At 41.6% G+C, this 12,673-nt stretch overlaps 1 protein-coding gene and 1 long non-coding RNA gene across 28 annotated transcripts in view; both read left to right on the top strand.

Annotated features, from left to right (window-relative positions):
- The window catches only part of NRXN3 (neurexin 3), a 1,270,857-nt gene that overhangs the window by 511,149 nt on the left and 747,035 nt on the right, over window positions 1-12,673 (top strand). The window lies entirely within an intron of this gene.
- Window positions 1-12,673, top strand: part of LOC308576085 — a 45,599-nt gene that overhangs the window by 5,125 nt on the left and 27,801 nt on the right. Inside the window, exons 2-3 of one of the 2 annotated variants that reach the window (XR_014003071.1) lie at window positions 582-698; window positions 2,368-2,398. This is a non-coding gene — a long non-coding RNA (uncharacterized lncRNA). Of the gene's footprint in view, window positions 1-581; window positions 699-2,367; window positions 2,399-12,673 lie in introns of those variants that run through there. The other variant, XR_014003070.1, reaches the window with a different exon arrangement.

Below are 12,673 nucleotides of genomic sequence, written 5' to 3'. Positions count from 1 at the left end.
CTTTGCCAGCTCAGCCAGAAATCTCGCTTCACAGTTGCCCTCCCCATCCCTTGACCTTCATGGCCTGGCCCCAAACCATCACATCTTAATTTTTCATTGTGCTTTTTCTCTGCTTTCACTTCATGTCAGCGTCCAGGATGTTTTCTAGCTCACCAAACACAGAAGCATGAGAGGTATCATTTCACTCTTCCTGCCTCTAGAGGCAGATTTAGGGGAGCACGACTGGTTTGGTTGCACTGGGTGCAAACCCTCCGGGGCACCACAGCTATGAGGTAGAATGGAAGGCAAGAGGCAGAGGGGTCCCAAATTTTGGCCCCACATAGGGCGCTGCTGAAATTTGAGGCCCTGAGGTCCACCACTGCTCCCTCCCTAATGAAATTACAGACTCCACAATCCTGGACACTACCATAGCTTCTGTTTCCGTCCTGGTCTCCTTCATTAGGGTCTCCTGCACTGTAACTTTTGTACCAGTGTAGTGTAATAGTTAAAGTGTAGGTCCAGGGAGACCTGGGTTCTCAAATCCTCACACAGCCACAAGCTTCACTTGGTGTCCTTGGGCCAGCTGCCATCTTTCAGCATAGCAGGTTGTTGTATAAAGGAGCAAGAACCCAGGAGAACATGCTGCCCTCCAGCTGTGGGCTGTTTTGCAGCCCACAATCAGAGAAGAAAGGAAGCATCATCTGCTAGAGTTCCTTCAGGTGAGTCAGATCTCTGCAAGATCTATGCTGTAAGCTGCCCAGAGTGGCTGGGGAAATCCAGGCAAACTAACAGTGGGGCATAACTCACATTACAGTCCTTATGTTAGGACATGAGGCACAGCCACAAGTCTTAAAAGCTATCATTCTTGTAGTGGGTGCAGATCCTCAGGGGCAACACAGCTATAAGGTAGAATGGAAGGCAAGAGGCTGACGGGTCCCGAATTTTGGCCTCACACAGGGCATTGCTGAAATTTGAGGCTCCCTCTGTAATGAAGTTACAGACTTCGCAATCCTGGACACTACCATTGCTTCTGTTTCTGTCCTGGCCTACTTCATTACGGTCTCCTGCGCTGTAACTTTTGTACCAGTGTAATGTAATGGTTAAAGTGTAGGTTCAGGGAGACCTGGGTTCTCACAACCACAAGCCTCACTTGGTGTCCTTGGGCCAGCTGCCATCTTTCAGCTAAGCAGGTTGTTGTGAGAATAAAAAGGGAAAGGGGGAAACCATGTACATGACCTTGAGCTCCTTGGAGGAAAGGTGAGAAATAATAACAGTAACCATAACAATAATAAGTGACATTCCATGAATGAGTCCCTTCAGTGCAAGGATTTCCATTTGTGCACTCCTTAAATCTGCTCCAGAGGGTTGGGGGAAACCATTAGAACAGATTTAGGAGGGACAGAGCAGGAGAAGAGGGGAAGAACATTGTGCTATGCAAGTAAAAGTCCTTTTGCTAGTGCAAAAATTGCCTTAATGCCTTAGTGCTTTGTCAGATTCCACCTATCTGTTACCATTATCAATATTAATGCCATTATTGTTACTAATAAGCCTGACCAACCACCAAGTCATCTGCTGCTTACAGTAGACCTCTGGGTATCCTACAGCTTCATTTAGTCAATGAAAATTCATTGTAAGGGTAGCAGAATACTACCAGCCCAAATCAGTTCACAGTTCTCTAGGAGGTATTGACAGTGTATTCTCCATGCTTCTCTCCTCCAGCAGTGCTATGGAAAATCAAGCACTTTGCTTATTCAAATAATGTCTGTCAGTCTAAGGTAAGAACGTGCCTCAGGTCCTCTTGAATGAATGGCGTTGTATTGATTACAGCAAGTAAAATGAGAGAGAGGCCCTCCAGCCAAACTTTGATCTGCAGTGCCAGTTGGTTGCTTTGACCATATGGAACAATCAACCACCTTTTGAAAATTGCATAACTGCATAATTCTTTTTATATTAAATAAAAATGGGTTCCAAACCAGGAACATTTGTTCCATTTCTAACTTTCTACAATGGAATTCAGATAGACTGAAAAGCTCTGGAATGTTGGAACTATGACAGATTGAAATTTAGGGAATCCACTCATTCTAAAATAAATAAATACTACTTTCATTTAAATACAGATTTTTATATTGAGTAATTAGGATGGCAAATAACACAGTCTCAAGACTCCCAAAGTGGCAGTGGAATATAAGATTAGTTTAATTTAGCATATACCCAACTATCATACTTATCTCCCCCCCCCCTGGCAGTATAGAGATTTTGTAAGTCAATCAATCAATCAATCAATCAATCAATCAATCAATCAATACCTTTCATTTCTGATATTCAAGACATGATTGATGTTGGACTTAACCATCCAGGGGTCCTTTACCTTCTTTTTTTTACCTGTAGCCAAAACAGCCCCACCAATGCACAGGAAGGAAGGATCAGTAGTGTTTTAAGTCTGCAGAAGTCTTTAAAGAAAAAAACCTTGAACATTCTTTGAGTTACAAGTTGACATGGAATTAATTTTGTAAGTAAACCACATATGTTCACTTTTAATCTCTTTCACTTGCAGACTATAGGGGCACATATTACATTTGCCGCATCTGTAATGACCTCTCATAATTGTAGATGATGGTTCTAGACAGTCAGTCCTAACTAATTGATTTCGTAGGGACCCTTTCTTTCTCAGGCCCCAAAGGGGTGGATCTTTACAGCCAGGAATATCTTCAGCGATGTGCCAGTGTTTATTTATAATGTTCCTAATTGTGCTCGGAATCCCTAGTCCCAATTACCATTGTTTAAAATATCCTTGCCTTGTTCTTTTATTCTGACCAAGTCTTTCAACCATAGTTTGGTGAAAGTGTACACCGAAGTCTGGTCTTATCAGATGGCATAAATTTCCCTCTCGGAATAATATGTGTTCAGCACAATTATATGGATTTCTCACAGGTTTTCTTACTCACAAATGATGTCTGAAGTATCCCTAAATGAGGAACGTTGTCTTGGATGGGAATGTGAATCAGTTCAGGCATTCTGCATCCTTCAGTCCCTCTCACCCCTTCCAAGATGCTCTCACATCACCTCTTGTGCTGTCTCCAGCCTCATTCTCCTCCTGTTGCTTCCACTTCCTCCTCCTCCTCTACCATTATTTCCCAGCTTTCCCCCTCATCTGCCTCTGAGCTCTGACTTCCCTCAAACCCCTGCTGTAAATCTAAACTGTCTTCCTCTTCTCTGGAAGGGTCAGGCTGGGGAGGCAGTCTCCACCATTCCTTCTCTGCCCAGTCCCTGACAAAGAGCCATTTCCAGTCCGTGTGGACAATATTGACCATTATGGACCAATGGACTGAAAGCAACTTCCTGTTTTCCAAACATTGATAGTGCTCTCAGCCTCTTTGCTGAATGAGATTTAGAACCTTCCACAGTCCTTCCCATATCTAAATGGAATCTTGATGTCTGAAGAAGCATGTTTTTGAAAAGAAAAGGGGAGTATATGCTTCAAGATTGTTTTCATTGTGAAAAATAAACAGTTTCTGCTTAGATCTGGCACTGTGATTTCCAAGGAAGTCCAGGCTATGAAGGTAAATGAATAATAGGATTATTGCCGACTTTCAATCCAGCTGTACTGGTAAATTAATCAACTTACTCATATTGTGTTATTATAGGATTCATTTTTTAAAAAAAACAACCTGGTAAGTCATAAGCCCTCATAATTGAAGCAAAGAACAGGAATATCTGCAGAATATCTAGTGCACTCTCTGTAAGCAAAATAATAATAACTAGCAGAAATTGCCCAGTGAATTCTGAGAGGCCTTATAAAGTTTTGGAATCAGTGGTTAAAATCAGTTTCGAAAGGGCCAGACTGGCATCTTCATCCAGTAGGGCTTCCAGTTGTGTCCAAATGTAGGCAGAGACTTGCTCCTTGAGCTCAGGAACCATCATGCAAAATTTTGTTAAATAGTATCCACATGCCTAGAGAACTTTTTCAAAAATAAAGTAAATGAGGATGATGTTTGGCATTGTTATAATAAAATTACATGGTGAACAGATGCTACATGTTTTGATATGATGATGATGTTCCCTGGCCTCATACCCAGAAACAAACTTTAGGGGAGCGATGGTTTGCCTCAAAAGAGAATAGAGCATAAGAAGCCCAGAATTATTCTCCAGCTTTGAAAGCTGTCTCTGTGCAAACAGACAGGGATAATTTCCATTGGTTTCCACAGGATTTTTTCCATAGTGGGACTGAACAAACCTACTCTCAGGCTCAAAAAAATAAAAATAAAAAATCCCTCAGGGCATCCTCATGGTGATGGAACTGCCCTCCAATATTATTATTTTTGGGTGCAGCCTTAGAAAACATCTCGTGCAAATGGATGGAGGGATAGTATCCGTCCATTTGCACAGGGGCTACTTTTTAAGGATGCCCTCCCCACCAACAAAACACTGTGTCTGAGGGACAAAAACCAATCACCAGCGGGAGACATTCTTGTCTCAAAGGTCTATTGCAGGGGTGAGGAAGTACTTTCTTCCCATATATATGGAGATCAGTCTTGGAAAGAGGGATTGCACAATATATTGAGATAACCCACTCCATTTGTTTGCCCAGGACTCCAATTCTCAGCAGCCCCAAATTTTAGCTGCCCCCATAGAAGTCAACTGCTAGGGGCTGAGGTCCCTTCGCTCTCCAATGAAATATTTGAAGGGGCTGTCCCCCTAAAATTGATGGGCATTTCCATTCAAATTTTGTGTGTGTGTGTGCGTGCGTGCACCACATGATGTGATTGATTATGTGGGGCGAGGCTTACCTCCCCCCCCCATATTTTATTAAATTTGGCACCCCTGGCTGCCCCTATTTTAAGACATTCAGGTCTACTCTTTCCTCTTAGAGCATATTAATTGTTATTTGTCTCTCTGTCTGGTTCTTATTAGGTAGGATCAAAGATGCAAATGATTACTGGGATTTATTCAAGTATGCTGTCAACATTCTTGAGCTGTAAGAACAGACAGTGTTTCCATTCCTCACTAGTTCACCTTTTCCACTTAAATATAGCCAGCAATTCAGTTGTTACATCGTTCTGTTTACAGTGGTACCTCGGTTTTCTAACATAATCCATTCTGGAAGGCCGTTTGAGTTCTGAAATGTTCAAAAATCAAGGCGTGGTTTCCCAGCTGACAGGATATTACACTCAGCAGAAGCCACCTCAGAAGTTCGACTTCCGAGGCACGTTCGAAAACCGTAGCATTTACTTCCAGGTTTATGGTGTTCGAAAACTGAAATGTTCGTCAATGGAGACGTTCGAAAACCGAGGTACCACTGTACTTAGAAATCTAATTTATACACCCAAGATGGCATATTCAGATCATAAAGTTGCTGTTCAAATAAGGCATGGCAATTGTGCATGCTCAATTTGCAAAATAATTGTCAGCATAGTATTTGCCTCCCTTCCCCAACTTCCTGCCTTGGTTGTGACCTCTGAATGTCACTCAAGGCTCACTGTTGTTCTCATGCAAGCTTGTCTGTATGCTGTAACTAGTAAATAGCAGATACTGATAAATTGTTTGCATTAGGAGTCCCTGGGCACAGATGTTCCTCTGATACTGCTTTCCCCCATCCTATCTTTTTGATCTCTTTCCATGTCCCTGTAACGTTTCAGCCACCAGCTTGTGATCACAGAATGGCATTTATTATTTCTTAGGTTTCAAGCTACCTTTTGTAGTCCTAGAATAATAGAGTTTTAGTATTGGGAAAGTAATCATGCTCATCCCTTTGTGCAGCACCAGGCTTAACATGAACGATTCCTAAGAAGTGTTTCATTTTCTTGTATAAGCAGTCAAGGACACAGGCTGCTATCCAGTGCATGTTATACACATTTAAACCTCACTGTTTTGTCTGCTGGATTGTGGTTTGAGCTTTCCCACCCCCCCATTGAACAGCCATTTTCAAAATTAACAAAGCCTTAAAAAGAGGGGGGGGTATCCTTAATAAGCATCGTGTAGGGCTTTGTGGCTTCATTATGAACAACCTTGCCAATGTCTTTGGGCTGGAGTGGAAGATATTTCTCCCATGAGCCATATATTGCCTTACGGCCTATTCCCAGCTCTGCAGAACTTCTGAATTCATCATGTGCTGTGACTTCCTGACTTGATTACAACTATTGTGCATTTTCTCTTTACACATGCTGAAATCTATGTGTGTAGGTAGCATTTGGACATTCCTGTCCCTACAAGGATGGCTTATCAGGTGGATGAGGAAGAGCTGCATGCACTCAATTCCCTCCTAAAGTGACCTGGGTTGAGAGGGAAGTAATGTGGAATCTGGCCCTTTCTTATATCCCAAACTAGACTTCTTACACTCCATAAAAACTGGCGAATGAAAAGTAGGGATCAGTATCTGGTTCTTGTTTGATGTGCTTAAATTCTTCATCCAATCCTTCTTGAAATTCCTGTTTTCATGTGGATGTCCTGTCTTTAGCCCACCCATAATGATGAGCTAGTATAGAGGTGAAGAAAGCAAAAGTAAATGTCACTAGAAGCAAGTAGGACATCTACCAGAAGACAGCTGACCAAAATATTATTAAATATCAGTGATCATAATTAACTTGTTAGTAAGTTAAGATTTACTGTTCTTTCGGTGACTCTTGTTCTATTACTATATTGGCGCATCTTCACCTAATGACCTCATCCAAGAGGATTTTAACCCATAGTGATGGCATTTAGTATGTGATGTGCCCGTTTCTTGTAACTGAGAAAAGTGCAGCTGGATTTTGGATTACGGTGTGATTGCCACAGCAATATTTATTTTAAGTGTGTTGGACACAAATTATGGAACTGGGAAAATGTCCTGCATTTGGAAAGCTGATGATGTTCAGTTTGGAAATGGGAAGGGGATTAAACACATTAGGCATATTTGTTGATTTAGCATTTAAATGACAGGCAATGTCTGGGACAGCATGCACACAAATTATATCAGGGCTGAATGTATTCAGTTTCCATACTTAGAGCCCACTTCCCAAACCATATTAATATACATTCTCCTCTTTAATCGGATCATCAGCCTTCACCTCTTCATTGCATCCATGTAAATACCCTTAAAGTACTCTCCCTTTTTTGTTGCTGTTAGTTACTGTACTACTAAGGCAGATTCATAAATGAATTGTCCCTGTGTAGTAGATAATAACTACAGACATCTATGGCTAAACCGCCACGGATGCAGGGTGTAAACAAACTTTTTTAAAATGTGGGGTATCTGAAGGAGATTTTGTGCAGTTGGAGAAATGCTTTAAAAACCCCTTTGCAACAACATATAATGGCTTTATTATTCTTATCCAGATCATGTGCTGTGACTGAATTCAATTGTAATGGGTTTAGATTCTAACAGGTATTATTCTGTCACACAAGTAGGGTGGCAATAATAAGCAGAAAGTTAAAGAGGTGTCTCACTTATTGGACACATAAGCAGCTTAAACAGATTTGATAGCCCAATTCTATATTATCATCTTGGATATTACTAAAACTTTCCATATTCATTGATAACTTTCAGAGAAGCTACTAACAGTTCATGTAGTTAGGTGGAAATGTTTAAATCAGTCCGGTCTCCTGATTTATCATTCAACTGGATTCTCATGCAACCAGAATACAATGAACAATTATTCTCCCTCTCTTTTGCTAGTAACTTTTTTATTTATATATATAAAGCATGGAAATGTCCTTTCCTTTCCTAATTATGCTGTGCTCCCTCAGTCATTCGTTGTGATAGGCCTTTTAGAATGTTCTATTGTTGCAGCTCCTCTCTTAATTCTCTCTAGTCAATTATTTTTCTTTGGACCATCCGTTCAATTAGCAAGTAGCCATGGTACTGAATGTTCAGGCTTTGCTGACAGTTCTTTGAAAGGGTGGGACTGCTATAGTTGTGCATGTTTGTTGCCTTTCTTCCTTGACAATTACAGCCTTTAAAACCAAACACAGCTGTGTTGATTTTGCAAATTCAAGTTCTGGGTTTGTGGTTGTTCTTGCAAACCTAATTTAACTCACCAGCCAGTGATAGGCATTAAGTGATGGTCATTAGTCACATGACAGCATGCTGTTTGGGCCACAGTATCCATATTGTAACGCACAATGGTCTGAGCTTACAAGATTCCATGGAATGTTCACAGGTATTCTAATGTTGTAATAATGGAACCAGCAACATGGAATGTTCATAGACAGTCTGCGATAGTGACTATATTGAGAGGTCAGTTTCTCTAGGGGTGACAACTTCACACTGACTCTGCGAAAGGTGATACTTGGTGGGCATAGTTAGGGCCAGGTTAGATGAGATTCTAGGGCCAGGTTAGATGAGATTCTAGAAGGTAAGGAAGTTAAGCAACAGAGAACCCAGAATCAGTTCAGCCAAATCAATGGAACAGATTCAGCAGCAGTCTGAGACAAAGCAATGTGTGGGAAGAGCAGGTAGAGAACAACCTCAGTAACACTAGACAAATTCATGAAAGATCAATAGATCAATGGCTTTTAAGGAATTTTGTCACATTTTTGTCTGAATATTCTGTGTCTGGCATAAAATGATGTCTGGCATTTTGTCTTAGCATGTGATATTTGCCTTCACTATTGGATATTTGGTTTTATTTGAAGGAGAGGCTGGTAGCTCAGTGGTAAAGTAGATGCTGTGGAACAGCCTTACCACAGTTTGGTGGCCTCCCAATGTTTTGAACTTAAACACCCTACTTAAACTCTTGTCATGCTAGCTGAGGCTGATAGGAGCAAAGTCTAGAACATCTAGCAGGTACCATGCTGGAGAAGGCTGCTTTAAAAGGTGTCTCGTTAAATCCCAGACTTCTCCAGGTAGACTGGGAAAGACTGCTACATGAAAACTCAGGCGAGCCACTGCCAGTCTGTGTAGAGAATTCTGATCTAGATGGGTCAATAGTCTGATTAGGTATAAGGAAGCTTTTCATGTTTTTGATCTTGGTAGTGTGCCCCTATCTGGTCAGGGTCAGCCTAACTGTTGTTATTTATGCTCTAGTGACCTCTAGGTTAGATTACTGCAACCTGTTATACATGGGGCAGCCTCTGAGTACAGTTCAGAAACTTCAGCTGGTGCAGAATTCAGTGGCCAGGTTGCTCACCAGGAAAGACTATTTGAACACATAATGCCAATCCTGGCCCAGTTGCACTGACTGCCAGTTTCTGGGCCCAATTCAATGTGGTGGTTTTGACCTCTCAATCCTTAAATGGCTCAGGACCACAGTACCTCAAGGACTGCCTTCCCCCATAAGAACCAAGCACCCTGTGATCAAAAATCTGACTTTTGGCAATTCACTCAAAAATGGTGCCAAACGGTTGCAAATGCTCCCCTGAGAGGTTTGGCAGTTGAAACAGAAGGCTTTTTATCACAGGAAAAGAAATCAGCCCTGACAACTTAACCGGCAGAAAAAGATTTTTTTTTAAAAAAACTCCCCAAGCCCCACGGTCACAATTTCATAAAAAATCTGACTTCCGGCAATTCACTCTAAAATGGTGCCAAACGCTTGCAAATGCTCCCCTGAGGCCCTTCTTCATGTGCCTCCTCTACAAGAGGTTCAGAGGACAGCAACACAAGAACTGGCCTTTTCTGTAGTTTCCCCATTTGCGGAATGCTCTCCTCAGGGATGCTCACCTGGTACATGTGTTACATACTTTTAGGCACCAGGCAAAAACATTAATCTTCTCCCAGACCTTTGGCTAACTGAACAATCTGTTGTTGTTTAGTCGTGCCCGATTCTTTGTGACCCCACGGACCAGAGCATGCCAGGCACTCCTAATTGAACAATCTATGGTGTTTTAAACTGTGGGAGTTATGGTTTTGTTTGTTACTATGTTGGTATACATTTTTGTGTTTTTATATTGTAAACCACCCTGTGATCCTTGAATAAAGGGTGGTATAGAAATCATCATTGTCACTCAACAGCACTGAAATATATTTTTTATTTAAAGTATTATTATTATTATTATTAATTATTTGCTCATACTCCAGCCACTCTGGGCAGCTCCCAACAAAATATTAAAACACGATAAAACATCAAACAATATACAGTGGTACGTCTGGTTACGAACGCTTTGGGTTATGAACACTTTGGATTACGAACTCCACTAACCTGGAAGTAGCTGCTCCTGGTTGCAAACTTTGCCCCAGGATGCGAACGGAAAGTGCACGCACAGCAGGAGGCCCCATTAGTGAAAGCGTGCCTCAGGATAACAGTTTCAGCTTGAGAATGGATCTTCGGAACAAATTAAATTCATAACCAGAGGTACCATTGTATCTGACATACAAAAATGTTTTGTATGTTTGGCAGCTAATATGCAACAGTGGTCAGTGTTAGTACTTGAGAGGTAATCAGCAGTTATCGGTGCTGGTTTTTGTACCGCTTTATTCATTACTTTGACTATTCAGATAACATCAAGAGGTGACACAAAACAATCAAATGCTAAGATCAAATCTGAAATATCTACAGGTTTTGATTTTTCAAAAATCAAAATTGTTTCAGCTGCAGCTGACTGTATTGGTGCCCTCTTTCACATTTGGCCTTTGAGAGTGATTGACACACTCAAAGACCCGTGTACAGTGTTCATTCTTCAGTAAAATGTAGTTGGATGACGTGGAGATCAAATACCTGCTACTGAAACAACTTTCTAAAATGAACTATATCCTGTTACCATTCTTTGATGGGAGTACTGTGGAAATCCACACCTGCTATAGAAGGTCGTGTTCAGGATATCCAAAACTGCACCTCTCAACGGAATTTCAGCAGGTGCTATTGAATTTTAATGGTGCTATGCTGTGCATGGAATTTTCAAAATGTAGTTCAAAGTACTTCCAAGTTTGTGTTTGTGTTTTGCCCATAGAAATATGTGAGGAAAGGATTGGGGGTGGGGGGAGAGTAATCTGCAGCTTTCATTCACTTTGGTCTTATGAGGGTGTTCTTAATCTATATCTATGTGTCCCTGCAGGAGGCCCTAACTCAGAAATGTTCCAAGTTAATAGACTGTCACAGGAGTAAATCAGTCTCTAGGTGGGTTTAAGAAGGCTCAAAGTATGAGGGCAGCAGTAGAGCCATGTTAAATCCTTGGCTGTTCCTTGGTTGATGCTGCTGCTGCCTTGCTTGTGACTTGATTTTAATACTTTGGACAATGTTTAGCATCTCCCCCTATACTTATGCGCTTGGCACTTTTGTTGGGGTGAGAGAAAAATGTGTCTGAGAGCGGCTATGAAATTCAGTGGTTGTTTTGTTCGAAGGCCATTGACAGGCGCCTGGAATAGTGCTCACAATTGCTTTCTTTGTTGCTTGATGCTCTGAAGGATTATTCTGTTCTAAAGAGAAGCAAGAGGTCGCTCTCAAATACCAATTTTGACACAAAGACCTGCCGTTTGCTGTTCTTTCTCAGCTTTGTGCTGGGGAAAAAACACACACATACACACACAATTCCTTTTCCCGCCTGACTTTCTCAGTTTAACTGTCGAATTGTAATTACTTGGACATCCAACTATTTTTTGCTAGCAGTCCAGCTGCTTTTCCTCTCTTCATCAAGCTCCCATGGAATATGTCTTTCTGTCTTTCTGTCTTTCTGTCTTTCTGTCTTTCTGTCTTTCTTTCTGTCTGTCTTTCTGTCTTTCTGTCTTTCTTTCTTTCTGTCTTTCCTTCCTTCCTTCCTTCCTTCCTTCCTTCCTTCCTTCCTTCCTTCCTTCCTTCCTTCCTTCCTTCCTTCCTTCCTTTTTCTCTTTCTTTCTTTTTCTCTTTCTTTTTCTCTTTCTCTTTCTTTTCCTTCCTTCCTTCCTTCCTTCCTTCCTTCCTTCCTTCCTTCCTTCCTTCCTTCCTTCCTTCCTTCCTTCCTTCCTTCTGTCAAGCAACACACAGCCATTTCTTAATCTCTTTCTCTTACAGTGATTTCTTTGTGGGCTCTCTCTCTCTCTCTCTCTCTCTCTCTCTCTCTCTCTCTCTCACACACACACACACACACACACACACACACACACAAAAAATCAATGGCATAATTTGGTCAAGAGTATATACCTATAACTGTATTCCAAAGCTGAGCCTGAGACCCAACCCTGAGAAACGTTTTTAAAAACAGAAAGCAATGGGACTTTCAAACATGTCCACAATATCTTTCTTTCATTACCAGGCATCCACCACTTACTCTCCAGAAACATGAGATTAAAGAGCAGGTCTTTCAGATCATTTACTTCCAAGCCCATTTGAACACTTCTGCCTTTGGAAACTAAGCACTAACAGTGGCTGTAGAGCAAAGCTGATATCTTAATAATGTGTGTTTCAGTCCTGCCCGTCAGTTGTTTACCAGTGTCCCTCTAACGATGAACTTACGAAGCTGCCCTTGATGGAGCCAGCCTAGCAGTCCCTCCAGCAGTTTTGCCCACTCTGAATGGCAGCAGCACTCCAAGGCTTGGGGCATAGGGATTTTCTTTGCCCTCTGCCAGGGGTCCCTGTACCACCAGAGGATATCTCTGGGACCAGATACATGCAAAACATGCACTCTACCATTGACCTATGGTCCCTCCAATATATCAGGCTATTATTCCCACTAGGCAATGGCTTAGCTAATGTATGAGAGAATGAAAAAATAATGGGGAAATGCCCAGCAACTCTCAAAATGTTAGAAATAAAGGTAAGATGGGAAACATATAGAATGCAGGAATGCACGAAGGCGAAACTATGTTCCG

The sequence above is a fragment of the Podarcis bocagei genome (genome assembly GCF_964188305.1).
Source record: "Podarcis bocagei genome assembly, chromosome: 1".
NCBI lineage: Eukaryota > Metazoa > Chordata > Lepidosauria > Squamata > Lacertidae > Podarcis > Podarcis bocagei.
This window is presented reverse-complemented; position numbering and strand designations above follow the sequence as displayed.